Source organism: Vombatus ursinus, unplaced genomic scaffold (genome assembly GCF_900497805.2).
Source record: "Vombatus ursinus unplaced genomic scaffold, bare-nosed wombat genome assembly UNPS02014791.1, whole genome shotgun sequence".
NCBI classification, from domain to species: domain Eukaryota; kingdom Metazoa; phylum Chordata; class Mammalia; order Diprotodontia; family Vombatidae; genus Vombatus; species Vombatus ursinus.
Window position 1 is genome coordinate 20550287 of NW_020954569.1, and position 16135 is coordinate 20566421.

At 33.8% G+C, this 16135-nt stretch overlaps 1 pseudogene; it reads right to left on the reverse strand.

The window, feature by feature from the left end:
- Nucleotides 1-3446: 3446 nt before the first annotated feature.
- Nucleotides 3447-3795, reverse strand: LOC114048119 (annotated as a pseudogene).
- Between the last annotated feature and the right edge of the window lie 12340 nt (nt 3796-16135).

Sequence of the window (16135 nt, forward strand, 5' to 3'; positions counted from 1 at the left end):
GAAGGAAGGAAGGAAGGAAGGAAGGAAGGAAGGAAGGAAGGAAGGAAGGAAGGAAGGAAGGAAGGAAAGAAGTCCATTTCAGATATTGGGGACCTCATGGGTAAAGAAATTAGCTATTGGGTTTAGCAAATAAAAGATTAGTCATAAACTTGGAGATTAAAAGTAGGGGCAGAAGTCAGACTAAAAAGGGTGAGGAGTAAAAGGTGAGAAAGTGGAAATTATTAAAGTGGCATTTTTTTGCTGTTTGTTTTTGTTGTTGTTTTGTGTTTTGTTTTGTTTTTTGCCTTAGCAATTTAGCTATGAAAGGGAGAAGAGATAAAAAATCTGAATGACTAACAAGGTCAAATCAAAATTATTTTGAAAATAATTGCTATTTGTGCTTGCTTGTGGGCAGCATAAAGTATCCAGTGGCTAAAGTAATATTGGAAAATAAAGAGAGAAGGGATGATGGAAAGGACAAATTCCTGAAAGTCATTGGAGGGGAAGAACTCAAGGGAAGAGCTATAGAGACATATAATACAAAATGTAACTAGGTATATACATATCTGAATGTATTAATCACATTTTTAAATTTAAAAAAAAACTATATACTAGAACTCTTTGAAAATTGAGCTCCAGGAGTAGAAGTTCAGTTCTTTTATGTGAAAGCTAACAATGAAAGACCACACACTTCGGAAATTATGTTAGCTCCTCCTGTTGTTTGTGGATCTAGAACGAACTCACACCTTCTCCAAATACACACTTGGATTTGATAACTCCTGGATGATCAGCAATAATACTTCTTAAAATATATTCTCCAAATTTACTTATTTGCAACATTAATTTAAAAAATGAGCTTTTAATTCTCTACCTCCATTCTGCCCCTCCTGCACCCATTGAGAAGGCAAGAAATGTGATATCAATAATACATGTGAAGTTATACAAAACATTTCCATATTAGCCATGTTGCAAAAAAAGTCAGAAAAATAAAGCAAGTGAAAAATGTATGCTTCAATTGGCTCTCAGACTTCATCAGTTCTTTCTTTAGAGGTGGATAGCATTTTTCCTCATAAGTCTTTTGATCAGAAAAGATAAGCCATTTACAGCAGATTATCATATAATATTGTTGTTACTATGTATGTTCTTCTCCTTGTTCTGCTAATTTCATTTTGCATCAGTTCATTTAGGACTTTCCATGTGTTTCTGAAGCTGTCCTGCTTGTCATTTCATATGGCATAATAAGTATTGTATTACAGTCATAACCCAAACTTGTTCAACCATTCCCTAACTGATGTGAACAAACCCTTATTCTTTGTCACCACAAATGATCTGCTATAAATATTTTTTGCACATGTAGGTCTTTTCCTTTTTCCTTTGATCACTTTGGTATGTAGACCTGGTAGCGCTATTGCTGGGTCAAAGGGTATAACCTTTTTGGCATGGTTCCAAATTGTTCTCAAGAATGGTTGGACCAGTTTACAATTCTACCAACAGTGCATTCATGACTCAATTTTTCTACCTCCCATACAACATTTGTCATTTTCCTTTTCTATCACGTTAGCCAATTTGGTGTGTTAGGGGGATAGCATCTCAAAGTTCTTTTAATTTGCATTTCTCTATCAATAGTTACTTTGAACATTTTTTATATGACTACAGATAACTTTAATTTCTGCTTCTGAAAGCTGCCTATTCACATCCTTTGAGCATTTATCAATTGAGGAATGACTCAATTTTTAAAAATAATTTTGACTCAATTCCACATATATTTGAGAAATGAGGACTTTATCAGAGAAACTTGCTGCATTTCCCCTGCCACACACACACACACCCACACACCTTGTTTCCTTCCTTTTAATCTTGGCTGCATTGGTTTTATTTGTTTAAAACCTTTTTAATTTCATGTAATCAAAATTACACAAATTACTTCCAATACCTCTTTCTACCTCTTATTTAGGCATAAATACTTCCTTTATACATAGATCTGATAGGTAAACTATTCCATGCTTTCCTAATTTTCTTATGATATCAGTTTTTATGTCTAAACTATGTACCAATTTTGAACTTATTTTGGTATACAGTGTAAGTTGTTGGCTTGTACCTAGTTCCTGCCAAACTGCTTTCCAATTTTCCCAGTAATTTTTGTCATCTAGTGAATTCTTGTTCCAAATGTTTGGATCTATGGATTTATCAGACACTAGGTTATTATAATCAATTAGGATAGTGTATTACATATTAATCTGTTCCACTGATCAATCACTCTGTTTCTTAGCAAGTAGCAGATTGTTTTGATGATTACCACTTTTTAATACATTTTGAAATTTGGTACTACTGTGCTGCCTTCCTTCAAATATTTTTTTCATTGAATCTCCTGATATTCTTTATCTTTTGTTCTTTCAGATTAATATTTTTATGATTCTATATATCTCTATAAAATAGTTTTTGGTAGTTTGATTGGTAATGAAGTGAATAAATAAATTAATTTAGGTAGAAGTGTAACTTTATGATATTGGCTCAGGCTGCTCATGATTAATTAATATTTCCCAGTTGCTTAGATCTCTCTTTATTTGTGTGAAAAATGTTTTGTAATTGTGTTCATGTATTTCCACAATTTGTCTTGTCAGGTAGACTCCTAAGCATTTAAAAGTGTTTGTGCTTATTTAAAATACAATTTCTCTTTACTTCTTTTCTTATAGGATTTGTTGGTAATGTATAGAAATCTTGATCATTTATGGTTTTTTTTCTATCCTGCAATTTTGTAGTTGTTTGAATTGTTTTCTCAAGGGTTATCTAAGTAAACCATCTTATTATCTGCACAGAGGGATGGTTTTGCTTCCCCATTGCCTATTTCAATTCCTAAAATTTCTTTTCTTGTCTTATTGCTGTAGCTACCAATTCTAGTACAACATTTAATAATAGTGGTGATAATAGACATCCTTGCTTTATTCCTAATATTATTAAGAAGACTTCTAGGTTATCCTCACTACAGATAATGCTTGCTAATAGTTTTAAATAAATGTAACATTACTTTAAAGGAAGCTTCATTTATTCCTATACTTTCTATTTTTTTAACCTGAGTGAATGTTGTATTTTTAAACAGCTTTTTTCTGCATCTGTTGAGATTATTATTTGATTTTCATTGTTATTGATAGAGTAAATTATGCTGAAAATTTTCCCAATATCAGACCAGCCCTGCATTTCTGATATAAATCCACTTGGTCATAGTATATGATTTCTGTGATATATTGCTGTAATTTCCTTGCTAGTATTTCATTTAAAAAGTTTTCATCAATATTGTTTATTGTTTTCTTTGTAAGACATTATCTTTGCCTATTTTTCCAAATGGTTTACGTAGTATTGGAGTTAATAGATCTTTAAATGTTTGGTAGAATTCACTTATAAACACATCTGGTCCTAGAGAATTTTTTTTTAGTTGAGTTAAGCTTTTTATTTAATGTTACGAAAAATATTTAGTCAAACAGACCAAAGCCCATGTCATCATTGGACTCCTTGGATTCTTCTTTTTTTTGCTTCCTCTTTTTTCTTCTCCTAAGCTGGAGCAGCTGTGCTAGCAAGAGCCGACCCTCCTGCAGGGGCAGCACCACCAGCTGCTGGGGCAGGTCCACCAACTCCTACATTGCAGATGAGACTTGAAGTATTGACATTGAATGGGGCCTTTGCAAATAATCCAGGCCAGAATGGTTCAATACTTACACCTGCTGCTTTAACGAGGGCATTGATTTTATCCTCCATGACTGTAACCCCTTCGTCTTGAAGAATGAGGACAGAGTAGATGCAAGTTAGCTCAGAGATGGCCATTTCAGCAGAAGGATGAGGAGAGACTTGTTTGTAATGGTGCTAGTTGCCAGATGAAGTGAGGGTTCTCCCCAACATGGCCTTAGCTCCCAAAAAAAGAACAAAGCACCTTATAGACAACTGAAGAACTAGAGAACTTTTCTTAGCTCATTTTTTACTTGTTCAGATAGGGTTATTTAGGTTTTATGTTTCTTTGTCTGTTGATCTGTGCAATTTATTTTGTATAAATATTCATTCATTTCACTTAGATTGTCAGATTTATTGGCATATAATTATTGAATCCCTGTTTTCTCTTTCATATTTAACTTTTTATTCTTCTCTTGAGTCTTGTGTTTGCATGTCAAATTTTCTATTCAACTCTTGTCTTTTCATCATGAATACTTGAAAGTCTTCTCTTTTATCAAATATCCATTTTTCCCATAAGAGATTATACTCAGTTTTGCTGGATAGGTTATTCTTGGTTATAGTCCTGGTTCTTTTGCTTTTCAGAATATCATATTCCAAACTCTCTGATTCTTTAACATGATAACTGCTAAATTTTGTCAAATTCTCACTATGGCTTCATTGATATTTGAATTGTTTCTTTCTGGCTACTTACAATATTTTCTCCTTCATCTGGAAGCTCTGGAATTTGGCTATAATATTTCTGGGAATTTTGATTTGGGTATTTCCTTCAGGAGGTGATCAGTAGATTCTTTCAATTTACATTTTGCCCTCTGATTCTGGGATATTTGATAAGTATTCCCTGAAAATTATCTTCCCATTGCCCAATTCTGATTTTTAATGAATTATTTTCTGCAGTGAGCTTTTGCAGCAATTCTGATTTTTTTAGGAGTTTTTCTTATCAGTGAATTTTTGTGCCATTTTAACATTTGGCAAATTCTGTTTCTTTTTTTTGTTTGTTTGTTTTTTTGTTTTGTTTTGTTTTGTTCTTTTTTAGGCAATTGGGGTTAAATGACTTGCCCAGGGTCTCACAGCTAGTAAGTGTCAAGTGTTTGATCTGAGTCCAGATTTGAACTCAGGTCCTCCTGACTTCAAGGCTGGTGCTCTATCCACTGCGCCACCTAGCTGCCTCTGCAAATTCTGTTTCTTGAGGTATTGTTTTCTTCATTTTTGCACCACTTTTACTAAGCTGTTGATTCCATTTTCATAATTTAACTCCATTATTTTTGTTACTTTTCACAGTTTTTATTCTACCTCTCTTATTTGATTTTTAAAATAATTTTTTATCTCTCCCAGGAGTTCTTATTGGTCTTATACCTAGGTCACATTTTACTTTGCATGTTTATTTGTATCTGTTTTGACATGAATCTTTTCTTTTGAGTTGTGTCTTGATCTTCCATTACGATAGTAGCTATTCATTGTCATGTTATTTTGTTGTTGTTGTTGCTGCTGTTTGCTCATTTTTCCAGTTGGGTTCTGCTCCTGGGATTGAGGAGGCACTGTTCCAACCCTCGGGTTTTTTGTACTGCTATTTTCAGAGCTTGCTATGCAGGTCTGTAAGTTTTTGGTGCTTCAAAGTTGGTTTGATCCAAGGAAAGGTATAGTCACTACTCTCCTGGCCTGTGATCTGGTCTTTCCTAGGAAGGGACCTTGCTCTCCTGCAACTAGTGCTCCTCTCTGTCTTAGAATACAGACCAGGGCCTTTCCTCGCTGTAAGCAACCACAACCATTCTTCCCTGCCCTGGAAATGTAACCAGGTCACCTACTGCCCTATGGCCCCATGTGCTAGCATTCCTTTTTCCCCTGGAACTGCAACCAGGGACTGTATACAGACAATACAATAGAGTCCTTCACCCAGTGCAAGCAAAGTGTCCCCTGTAATATCTTTCTGACTAGTAGTCTCTTACTGTCTCTGGTCTGAGAGCTCCTGAAGCTGCTGTCACTTCTTTTGCAGCTGCTTCCAAGACATGCTACTGATGCTGCCATGCAGTGAACTGAATTCCAGACCAACTCCTATTCTGGTGTCATAACTTCTTTTTCTGACCTCCTAAGTTGTCTTGAGCTGGAAAAATTTCTCACCCCAAACTTTTTTTGACTTTGCCACTTCATATTTTGATTTGAGTTATTACTGTAAAGTTGTTTGGAGGGGAATATTAGAGAGTTTAGGTTAGTTGATGCCTGTAGTCTTCCATCTTGGCTCTGACTCTCTAACATTTTACTTTAAATTAAGAATAATTATTGTCAAGTCAAAGAATGAAATGACTGAGTAACCAGGTTCTATTTTCCATAGTGAAAATGGTTATATGGTTGTTAACTTTTACTTTGCCCTAAATTATATATTAAGGTGCTAACTAAACACATAAGTATTTTTACTTTTGTCATGGTAAAGTCAAAGACAAATATCACTAAAAAAAAAGTTGGTTTTCACTAAAATGTTGATTTTTTAGGCTGATTTTCCTATAATAACAGGTAAACCACTAATATGCTTTAGGCACAGAAACTAAGGAAGAACAGACCTTTGAATTTCTACCTTTGCCTACATGTGCAAAGATTTGCTTTTACTTGCCTGATTAGTGTTATAGAAATAAAACCATAAACCCTCTCTCCTCAACCAGTATGAATGAATGAATGAAAAACCATTTATGTAAGTGTTTACTATATGAAATACAAATAACAAGACAATCCCTGTTCTCAAGAAATTTACATGCTGATAGAGAAAGACAATGGAAGAATTGCATAGGTACTCTAGTATTTGCTGTAATGTATTTTAAAATCCTTTGCATAAATCAAAGTTTTATATATAAACACCACTTGTTGATGAAGAGTATGTGGAGGTGATGTAGATGTGGATAGAAACAAAGGTTGGAAAAACTTTCAATTGTCCACAAGTCATAACTTTTAATTTTGTTTCAACAAATAGTCTTCCTGGATTCCTCTGAAGGCATAAGTGCAGTCCAAATGTTCTCCTAGTAGAGAAGGAAAATCATAAATCATGAATCCTGTTTAGGTTACTTTTATAAAAGACTAATGACATAGCTGGAGAAAACTTTGAAGTGATATTTCAATCTATCATTTTAAAAGGGAAAAAAAATCATCCAGAACCAAATAATTCTTTCAAATAATGAAAGGAATGATACAGCCAGGCTCAACTGGTGATGTGTTTCCTCACATTTTTGTTTTTTCTTTCTTTCTTTGTCTTTTTTTCTCTCTTCCTTTCTTTCTTCCTTATTTCCTCTCTCTGTCTCTCTCATTATTTTTCCCTCTCTCCTTCTCTTTCTCTCATCTTTCAGTTATTTTTTCTCCCCTTTTATCTCTCTATTACTTCCTTTTTTCCCTCTCCTTAATTCTTCTTTCTTCCCCTTTCCTCACTACCTCACTTTTTATTTTTCTTTCATAGACTTCTGCTTTCTCATCATTATAACAAGACATAAGAATATAAGCTCTAGAATCTATCCTATTAATTCGATGCAATTTTAAATAGAGCTAAAACTTAAGAAGGTTATATTGCATGTGTGGATTTTGGATTTGACCAAGAAAAAAAACATACTGGCATTATCAAACATATCTTTTGATAATAGAATCTTTTTGCAGGGAAGCAGATTTCCTTTGGCAATAAATATAGTTCTTAATTTAATGTAGAGCAAAATTTTACTTTGTGAGTTCTTCAAATTTTTCCTAAGGAAAAAAAAATATAACTTCAGCAGAGGATTTTTTTTATGCACAGGATGGCAGCATGTTGTTAAAAAATAAATTTTAAAAAACCTTTCATTTTCAGAGATATCAGTGAAAAAACTATCAGGTCAGATCACAAAATGTAATTTGAATTTACCCAAACACAGAAAATATCACTTCTTTCCTACAGGGCATTTTTCCAGAGGTCAAGAAATGACTAGAAATGTAGGCTTTTATGCTGAAGTATTTTTTTTTAAAAAGCCATAACTGACATTTCAAAATATAAATAAATGAATGTATTGAATATGATAGTAAGTAGTAATAGGCCCTTTAAGTATAAAGTAGGTTTGGAATCCAATGGAAAACACTAACCCAGATACAAACATATGTGTGTACACACACATTATTGTCTATTGATGTTCTCTTCTGAGGAAACTAATATTCAAATAAATTTGATACATAGAAAAATACTCAAAAAATCCAGATTTATTTACTGTTTAATAACCAAAATAATCTGTAAAGTGCAATTTTCTCCTAGATGATTTTTCAGCTCTCTTCTAGTTTAAAATTCAATGAATAAATTAAAATTTCTTTAAAATACCAAAAAATTTTCAAAAATTAAGCCATCATTTAAACTGTAAAATCATATATAAATTTTATCTGATCTTATAATATTTAAATATAATGAAGTTGGAATTCTAAAATCTTACTTTATTCAAAAATAATTTTAATTTTTTTTTAAAAATTGACCTTTAAGGGTTCTTTCTAATTTATACATATGTTCTTTTATTTTCTTTTCCATTTCATTCAAATATTTAACTAGAAGAAAATATGGGTAAAACATTGTCCCTGACATGAAGGAATTTAGAGTCCAGGGAGATAAATGCACAAGTAACTGCTATAATAACAATGACATATGTTCAATCAAAGATGTAAAGTTCTATGTCAGGGAAGTGAGTGATCATTTTTTGCTTGAAAAAAGAATAGCACTTTTATGATATGGTGGAGGAAAATGAAAGTCTATACTCCTGGGCAATAAACAATAAGTATATATTTGCCATTAAAAAAAAAACAAAACTTGAGTCAAAAATTTTGGTTTGAACACATCTAGTTCATTACTCATACTGCAATGGAATATCTATTGGATCCTGGAGATAAGATGGAATTACTGGATTTTATTAAAGGGGGAATAGGTTGGTTAGTGATATGTGTTTTAGGAAGTCCAATTTAACAGCTTCGTGCAGACCTGTACAACTTGGCAGTAGGTAGGGGCCAAATTAAAATAGGCTGAACTTCTTTGGGCCACAGATAAGTTTTTAGTGGCTCACTTTCCAAGTAAAGGTATAATTAATTATTAAACAATTTTGCAAATAAACCATATTAAAAAAGAAATTTCAATTAATATCAATTAATTACCCTTATTTAAGATTATTATTTATCATGAAATCACATTAATGTTAAAAAATTACTTGCTAAATGGTACAAGTTTTAATACATTTTTCAGGTTTTCTTACTGTTTACATTTAGTAATGACCAAAAACACAGCAAAAAGATATGACTCTTGCTCTTCCCAGACTAGAGACAGACTGATGATGGTTGATTGCGATGGATCATGTGACAAACAAGAGAGAGAATGCAGCAACCTACCACCAAGTTACGTGATGGGCACAATAGTGACTAGTGGTAGGCAGGTTAAGCAGAGCATGGACAAAGCCCTTGTTATATCTTTGCTTTCTTTTATATCATCTACATTTTTCATGGGCCATCTGAAATCCTTTGGTGGATCACAAATGGCCCACTGGATGTATGTTGTGCAGGCCTGGCTTAACTGAAGATGAATTAGAATGGGACAGATAAGTCAGGGAGACAACCAGCTGTCCGTTGCAATAGTCCAGGTGTGAGATGATGAGAGTCTGTCTGTGCCACGGTTATTATTGTGTCAGTAGAGAAGAATTGATATAATTCTCTCATAATACATTGAATCCTAATGTCTCAAACTCATGCAACATCTTCCATGTAAAAAGTATGATAATGTAATCTTACTGTAATTGGGAAATAACAAAAGGTGATGATAAATTCACAGAGCATATACTTAGATAGATCTTTGATCTCATATACGTGGAGTGCTAGCATTAGAGCCTTGTCTCTAACATCATGCATGTTGAAGAGGACCCCATGAAAGAGTACAGAGGGGAGAAAAAAAGGTCCAGGACAGAATCTCAAAATAACCCCAGTTTTATTTCAAGTACATGGTAAAATAGCCTCAGCAATGAAAAGAGATCATTGAGTAGGAGAACAAAGAGAATAGCTAAGTCATGAAATCCGAAAGTGGAGAGAGTATCCAGGAGAGGGTCGCAAAGAGGGAAAATTTGTCAAGAAGGATCCAGGTTAAGAAAAAGCCATTAGATTAAAGAAAGGGAAGGAGGAGGGATATGTATTTTTTTGGTGCCTGCTATGTGCCAGGTACTGTGCTAAGCGATTCACTAATATTATCTTATTTGATCCTCACAATAACCCTGGGAGGTAGATACTTTTATTTTTCTTATTTAGTTGTTGTTGTTAAGTTGTTTCCATCTCTTGAGTTATATCTCTCTCCATGACACCATTTGGGATTTTCTTGGCAAAGATACTGTAGTAGCTTGCCATTTCCTTTTCCAGTTCACTCTACAGATGAGGAAACTGAGGCAAACAGGGTTAAGTGAATTGCCCAGGGTCACACAGCTAGTAAATGTCTGAGGATTTTAAGTATAATTATGCTGGCCTTTTTCCCCTAGATAACTGTAAGATTAAATATACATATACATACACACACACACACACACACACATATATATACATATATGTATGTATGTATATATCCAATAGAGCGCTGGGGCTTTTTAAATCTGATGCGTCAGAACATGCCTTTTGGAGTTATCGCTTCATCCTCACTCTGACTCACTCTCCAGACTGCCCTACCTCTTTGCTAGAAGCTTTGCTCACCTCAGGATGTTTTTGCCTTTGCACTTAGTCTCCTGACTATTGCCTGCTATCATCATTTCCTATGGGGTTGAAGCCATGCTCACTTCTCTCACAACTGAAATTCCACATCAGCAGCCCATTTTTTTTTTTGCAACATGACTAATATGGAAATTTTTTTTCATGACCTTACAAGTATATCTGATATCATATTGCTTATCTTATTGATGGGGGAAAGAGAGACTGAAAGGAGGGAAATAATTTGGAATTCATTTTTGTTAAATGAATGTCAAAAATAAATAAATACTAACTAAACAAAAAAAAAGTAGAGGCAAACATTTTTCTTGCATATGTATCCCTACCATTTAGCGCAGTGCATGACAAAGAGAAAATACTTAAAAAATGCTTTATTTAATTATATTTATTGTCCTATGGCTACAGTTTCAAGCAACATATACCAAGCCTCATATTTGGTTGATCTAACTATAATTTTCAATATATTTTTAAAACACATGGACATATTCACTCATACATAAAGGATACAAGAAAACAAATTGTTGTTTTTTGTTTTGTTTTGTTTATCCTCCCCATTGCTAAATACTGGGTCCCTAGATTTGTTTGGTCTGGTTAAATAAGACATTACATATAACTGCTCCCAGAATGCCAGCTTTATCCAGGTTACAATAGCACAAGTATAAATTATTCTATAAATTTTATGGGCAGAGTAGTTTTATATTGATGTTTCCAAAAAGCACTTGAGACTTCTACAAATGCACCATTACAGATGAAGAAAATCTCAGCAACTTTTGAATAAATCAATCACAAATATCTAGGATAAAGCTACCCACAGAGTATTTTGAACTCCTTTGGAATCAGAAGTTGTACTCATGGGTATTCATTAGTCTTTGCCATCTCTATTTGTTCTCCTCTTCTTAGGGTGGAAAGTTCTGATCTAAGGAGCCTGCATCACAAAGCTTTCAAAACACTGCAAGTTATGGGAGATTTGTCAAAAGAAATGTATGTTGCATGGTGTGCCTTTTATATATCTCAGGTGCAACAAGCAGTCCCACCAATTACCTATGTAAGATCAATATTTTTAAACTGGGGGGGAGTATATTTCTCTGGGGGAAAGTGTCATAAGAATTAAGCATTTCCTATTACAAAATCATTATGAGGAATCTGGAGTTAAATTATGTCTTAAAGAGAAAATGTGTGTGGGAAACTATTCAGATTACTTCGTAGATGCTACCAGCATAAGAAAGATAGAAAATAAAATATCTAATTATTGGAAACTACATGTAAATAGTGAAGACCTGAATAGCAAATTGTATATCTCCTTTGCTAATTGCATTGAAAAAGACACAATAGATAATGAAAGAAGTCTATCACTTCTTCAGAAAAGGCCATTTCTTTGAGTTAGCAATGTATTCCTTGGATAGCACTAACCTATGTTTGAAAATTGTATAATTGAACAAAAATGCATCTTAAATGATAGTATGGTAATATGTAATCCATTCTATTTGCTTAAACAATATATTTATTGGTTATGTCTATACATATGAAATAGATAATTAACATAGTTATCTAGTAGTTAAGTGATTAAGTGTGGTTCTAATTTTTTTTTCTTCATGTACAGTTTGAGGTTGGTCAATTAACCTCCTCATGTCTTAGAGGTTTAACAAGATGATGCGTATAATTCTAAAACTTGATGATAGCTAATTGGAGATTTTTTAAAACCATCTTTAACCAGAAATATCTCCATCAATGAAATAACCATGATTTAAGGTTTAATTTCATCAGTTGTCCTCTTCATTTGGAAGATTGTATACTCCATTGGGAAGAAATTGAAATGACCATGAGAAGCAGCATGGAAAAAAAATTTTTGAGAAAGCTATCCTTTGCATCTAGAAGATCTGAGTGCATGTTCCATCCTTGACACGAATTGGCTATGTGACCATGTCACTTGACCTTTCATTGCATCAGACAACTCTCTGAGACTACAAATTCTAAGTCACTTTCCTTGATTGAGGAAGTTTCTTTATCCTAAATTCAATATACCAGTGAAATCACAATGAAATCAAGGAAGCCTCCTCCTATCCCTACAAGACCATAGGTAAATTATTGTTTCACTTTGGTTTTCTGTATGGTTCAGTCCAATCTATGTATTTAAAAAAAATCCCCTTAACAGTAATGGGTAGAAACACACTCCTTACTCTAATAACACTGTATAAACTGATGGAAGGGAAGGGAGATATCAAATGTAAGGCAATCACAGATTCATTCTGCTATATTAAGTGATAGTATTGAAATGGATAGAAGAATTCAACTTTTTGTATTGAGTTAAAAGAGATTTTAAAAAAGGGGAAAGTAGAGAAGAAGAAAGGGAGTTACAGAGATAGAAGCCCAGACATGTATTTTGTAACATATATTAATACTATATCTTTTTTTTCTAAATTAATTGGGTGACTTATAAGCTAAGGATAAATAAAAGCTATAGAACTGCATTGATTTCATGATTTTCGAAGCTTTTAACTCTGTTAAAGTTTATAACATCAAGACATTATATAGTAGGGGCCTTCTACCAGTACAGGTCTAAATGGTCAGTTTGTTGGTCAGTATTAGCAATGTTTGGTAGCAAGTATCTGTACCAAATGTCAGGGGCCATATTATGAAAGCACAAATACATTCTTAGGACATGATGTAGGATACAGAGACATAACATAGGAAAATACTATAGGAACTTGGTTATTGAGAATGGAATTTGGGATTAGGATCTTGGTAACAACAAAAGAGACAAAAGCAGGACCTGACCAAGTCAGACAGAAGTCAAAAGTTTCATGCGATATATTTGAAAAACACAGGAATGCTTAGGATATGGTGAATCAGATGGAGTCATATTAATATTAGAATTGACTTTCTGGACTATTATATTGATTGAACCCCAAACTATTAAGCAAATAATTGAATAATTGGTTCAATCAGATGTTGAAGATAACAAATAACTGAACTATCCACTCAGAGACTATTTTGGTTGCCTTTATAGATGCAGTCTTAAACTTGGGAATCTATTTAATAATTGAGGTGGATTGCCATGATAGCCAGATCACCAAGCAAAGTGATTGAACTGAAGAATCGTTTTATTTTAGCCACCACAAATGTGAATTTTTCAACACTCTTTTCCTCTCTCAGTTCTCACTACATTTCAAGATGTGCCTGAGTACTCTATCACTTTAAAAATATTCCTTCTCTGCCAGTTCATCTGCTGACACTGCATTCCAATGGGAATGAATACCTTTTAGTGATAAACATTCCAAAGAACTGCTTTATACTAACCCCCTCATTTCTTTGGAGATGAAACACAATGTTGACTCTTAAGAATAGTCAATCTTGTTTAATGTAGCTCAATCAATTAGTTCCCTAAATCCGTTATATGCTCATCTAAATAGGAGCAGAAATTTCAGGTTGGAACCTGTATTGGAGAGAGAATATTGTAAATAAGGTAGTCCAGCTAATAGATACACAGAGGGGATAAAGACTTGCTTTTTTCTGTGTAATATGCCTTTAGGGCTTTTCTTTCCAAAAAGGAAAAGCTGGCTAACAGAGGAACAAACAAACAAAAAGGGAAAGCTTTGTACCATAAACAGTCCATCTCCATCAAGGTATCCCTCAGGGCTGCACTGCCTTTCCTATTCCTTTAGGACCAGAATACACATCAAATACCAATGTCTGTATAATAACATAACATGTGACTTCGTTGTTAATGAGCAATCCTCTTTTAATTTATGGTTTGGGTTAAAAATTAATTAGCCCTTAATCACTGGAAGACTTTCATTTAATTAAAATCAACTAATGGTCTGAATAGCTCTGCTACAGTACATTCTGTGTCTGAATTCATAATTAGTTCAAGATTGAAAATATAAGCTGATAGTGTTAATACATTAGAAGGCTCCTTCAGGTGAGGTTGTCTATGGTCTGACAATAAGGGCCACAGATAAATTGACTTCCAATTTCACCCCTGATGGCATAAAATGAAAGATTTGTTCCTTTAGTTGAGGGTGGAAGACACCTTACATATATGTGAGGAAAGACCATTGGCTCTGGATTCAGAGAACCTAAATTCACATCCATTCCTGTTATTATCTGTGTGACCTTGGACAAGTCACTTAATTTCCCTTGGACTCAATTTTCTCATCTCTAAAATGAGAGACTCGGAGTAGATGTCCTCTGATATACTTTCCAAATTTAGTTCTATGATCCTCAGTAAGCACTGGATGCGGAACCAAAAAATTTGGGTTCTAAGTCTAAGTCTGTGTCTTGCCAAGTTTCTACTGGAATAACTGAATTATAACATTTATCCTCTTTTATGCTCAGTTTCAATTCAACAGAACATTTTAAAGCACTTGCTACATGAAGAGGTATTAATTTGGGGATTGACCTTCAAGATTTTTTCCAGAAATACAAATATATCCTAGTGATACTATGATAATATTTTTGTCCCTACCCATTTCACAAAGTTGTTATCAAACTATTTTTCCTTAACCTTAAAGCATGATATAAATGTGCAATCTGTATGATTCATCATCACCATCATCATTATCATTTTTATCTGTAACTGGGATTTCACTGGTTAAGGGAAGTCTAGGTTAGGAAACTCGGTTGCAAGGCTCATTAACAATTGCTCTACAACTTATAGTTTTAGAGATGGCTGAGGACATTAAGAGATTAACTGAATTGCCCAGGATTAAAAAGCCAGTTTATATCAGTGGAATGAATTAAATACAGATATTCATAACTTCAAAGCTTGCTTTTATTCAATGTTTCATGCTTTTCCTATTATTATTGTTGCCCTCCAATAATAATATGGATATTTCCTTTTTTGATAGCTTATTTATTTTTAGTTTTCAACATTCACTTCCATAAAATTTTGAGTTTTAAATTTTCTCCCCCTCCCACTCCTCTCCCCCCACCCCAAGACAATGTGCAATCTGATAAAGGCTCTACTTATACATTCATATTAAGTATATTTTAGCATTAGTCATGATGTAAAGAACAACTAGAACTAAAGGGAGGAACCACAAGAATGAAGCAATAAAATAAAACAACGAAGGAAAAGGAGAGCAAATAGTATACTTCCGTCTGCATTCAGACTCCATAGTTCTTTCTCTGAATGTGGATAGCAATTTCCATCGTGACTCTTTTGGAGTTGTCTTAGATTCTTGCTCTGCTATGACGAGTCAAGTATACCAAAGTCAGTCATCACACAATGTGGCTGTTACTGTGTACAATGTTCTCCTGGTTCTGCTCATTTCACTTTGCATCAGTTCATGTAAGTATTTCTGGTTTTGTTTTGTTTTGTTTTGTTTTTTTTTTAAGTCTGCCTGTTCATCATTTCTTACAACACATTCCATTACATTCATATACCACATTTTGTTCAGCCATTACCTAATTGCTGGGCATCTCCTCAATTTCTAATTCTTTGCCACCACAAAGAGAGCTGCTATAAATACTTTTGTACATGTGGGTCCTTCTCCCATTTGTATGATCTCTTTGGAATACAGATCTAGATGTGGTATTATTGGGTCAAAGGGTATGCACAACTGTATAGCCCTTTGGACATAGTTCAAAATTGTTCTCCAAAATGGTTAGATCACTTCACAACTCTACCAACAATGCATTAATGTTCCAATTTTCCCACATCTTCTCCAACATTTGTTATTGTCCTGTTTTGTCATGATAGCCAATCTGATAGGTGTGATGTGGTACTTCAGAG